Raw genomic sequence first — 2,985 nt, 5'->3', positions numbered from 1 at the left:
CATCGACGCCAGCATCAGCGAGCTCTGTCTTGTCCAAACACGGCTCCGACTCGCTCGATCCCACGGCGTGCATCGACGCCAGCATCAGCGAGCTCTATCTCATCCAAACACGACTCCGACTTGCTTGATCCCACGGCGTGCATCGACGCCAGCATCAGCGACCTCTGTCTCATCCAAAACACGACTCTGACTCGCTCGATCCCACGACACGCATCGACGCCAGCATCAACGAGCTCTGTCTCGTCCAAACACGACTTCGACTCACTCGATCCCATGGCGCGCATCGACGCCAGCATTAGCGAGCTCTGTCTCATCCAAACACGGACTCCCTCACTCGATCCCACAGCGTGCATCGACGCCAGGACCAGTGAGCTCTGTCTCATCCAAAACTAACTGCCTCGCTCTATCCCACAGCGTGCATTGATGCCAGCATCAGCGAGCTTTGTCTTGTCCAAACACGAACTCCCTCACTCGATCCCACGGCGCGCATCGACGCCAGAACCAGTGAGCTCTGTCTCGTCCGAAACTAACTGCCTCACCCGATCCCACGGCGCGCATTGACACCAGGATCAGTGAGCTCTGTCTCGTTCGAAACTAACTACCTCACCTGATCCCACGGTGCGCATCGACGCTAGGATCAGTGAGCTCTGTCTCGTCCGAAACTAATTACCTCACCCGATCCCACGGCGCGCATTGATGCCGGGATCAGTGAGCTCTATCTCATCCAAAACCATTGACTGACTCCCTCGCTCGATCCCACGGCATGCACCGACACCGGGATCCACAAGCTCCCTCTCACCCAATCTCTCAAAACAAACTAAAAACTGCCTTGGCTGCACAACGACACCTCGGGCGACAAAATTCCATCTCAGACTAAAAACACGCACACACGCCCACCAGAACAACACCCCCTAGATGTTTCTGCCTGAACCGCCCGGGGGCTCAGGGGCTACACCCGCGGGTGCGCTCGCGCGCACCCATCGGTAGGACAAAAATCCTCCGAACTATTCGACCCGAATCGCCCAGGGGCTCAGGGGCTTCTGTCGGGTTCATAAACCCAGGGTCCCTCGGGGATCGGCTTCCGCGCCAAGGCTCGGCCCAAGAGTCTAAATATAATAGGCCGGAAGGACGGCCCAGTCGCCGACCTGAAGGTCTGAACCGAAAGGAGCGGCGCCCGCTCGTCGACCTCTTGGGCCCACCACTTCGATCGGAGCACTCGCTTTGGCCTCCGGCCGCCTCCGAACGCCCTCTCCAATCGAAAGGCCTGGCCCAAAGCGCTACTTCTGACTCCGACCCCGCGTCCCTCCGACCGGGGCTCGTAGGAACCCTGCTCACCGCTCTTCTCTGACCGGCGCACTTAGAGCCGACTAGAGCCATCCGACCGGGGACGCCCGCTCGGGAGGAACCAGAAGACGTACGGAGAAAGGCAAGGCAAGGCTCACAAGTCAAAACCACTGTACCAGGGACCATACCCTGCACGGAACAGTACTCTGTAGCCACCTCACACAAACAGTATTGTAGGCGCCGACATCTCCCTCTACAGTATTGTAGGGGCCGCTAAAACTCCCATACGGTAAGGCCCTCCATGTGCCTCTGGGCATCGATAGCGGTATGGGCGCCAGGATTTACCGTACCGGGTGAACATAGCGAGACTCGTCACATGCCTCTAGGCATCAAACAGTATTTGCAAGTACCGACGTCCACCGTCCCTGAAGAAGGCAGCACGACCTCCCATATGCATCTGACATTCTACAGTAACATCAACAGTGTTTTAGGCGCCTATCACTATCTTGTACCCGCCGGTGTGGGCAACAAGACTCGGTAGGCGTGGGCAACAAGGCTCGGCAGCATACGTACTCTCACCCTCTCACTTGTAAAGCCATCCCCTTCATCTATAAAAGGGGGTGCGCTTCGTCCAACAAAGAGACCGGATTCTAGTAGGCCAGAGTTCCTTAGATCGATAGCTCACAACCACAGAACCACCAGGTTCAGAACTCAAGCATCCGCTTGAACACTTAGCTCATAGCGAAGTTCCTGTCACTCTTGGCCCTTCCGACCGGAGCCGACCGGACCTCTTGTACACCCCATCTTTCTCCCTCTCGTTTGTAACCCCCACTGCAGACTTCGAGCACCTGGGCTCAGGAATAAAGTCACCGACCGACCCCGTCTGGACGTAGGGCACGTTGCCCGAACCAGTATAAATCCTGTGTCATTGAGTGCTAGGCCACCTCCGATCACAACGTACAACAAAATTACAAATATTCACTAGTTGGTCACTTTCTGCACCGACAGTTGGTGTCGTTCGTGGGGAAGACGTTGTACGTTCAACACTTTTTGGTAATCGGATGGCCCATTTTTCCGCTGCCCCCGCCGTGGCGGGCTCGGGCGATACGATTCGCTTCGGCTCGCTGGAGTTTCCCGCACTCTCACCCGCTGGGATGCGGGCTCCCCCAGTCTTCGAGCCATCTCAGGCCTTCCTCTTCGGAAGCCTAGACTTTGTCGCCGACCGGCTCGGCGTACTACACCTCCGCTATGAGGCGCGCGACCATTTGCTACCATCAGATCTAAGAGATCATGCATATCAGCAAGATCTTCTTTCGAAGCATACCCATTAAGCAGAATGCTATAGGCAGTTACATTAGGTTGTATGTTTTTTTCAATTATAGAATCAAAAATCTTTCTAGCTCCTGTGGTGTTTCTATTCTTGCAAAGATAGTCCAGCAGCAAATTATAAGTAACAACATTTGGTCGCTGACCTCGTGTGGACATTTCTTTAAGTATTCGAACCACCTCTTTCCGTTGTCATGAAGTGCAATATCCATTGATCAGACAAGTATATATATTAATGTCTGGCTTAACACCTTTAAGAATCATCCTGCTAACTGCTCCAGCTTTGCATAGACCATCAATGACTGTGGTGTAGGTCACAAAGTACCATTTTCTTGTGGATGTCAATAAATGAGCATTATTTCAAATGAATGGAAT

This window comes from Miscanthus floridulus, chromosome 13 (genome assembly GCF_019320115.1).
Source record: "Miscanthus floridulus cultivar M001 chromosome 13, ASM1932011v1, whole genome shotgun sequence".
Classification (NCBI taxonomy): domain Eukaryota; kingdom Viridiplantae; phylum Streptophyta; class Magnoliopsida; order Poales; family Poaceae; genus Miscanthus; species Miscanthus floridulus.
The sequence above is the reverse complement of the archived record's forward strand: the minus strand, read 5'-3'. Positions refer to the sequence as shown.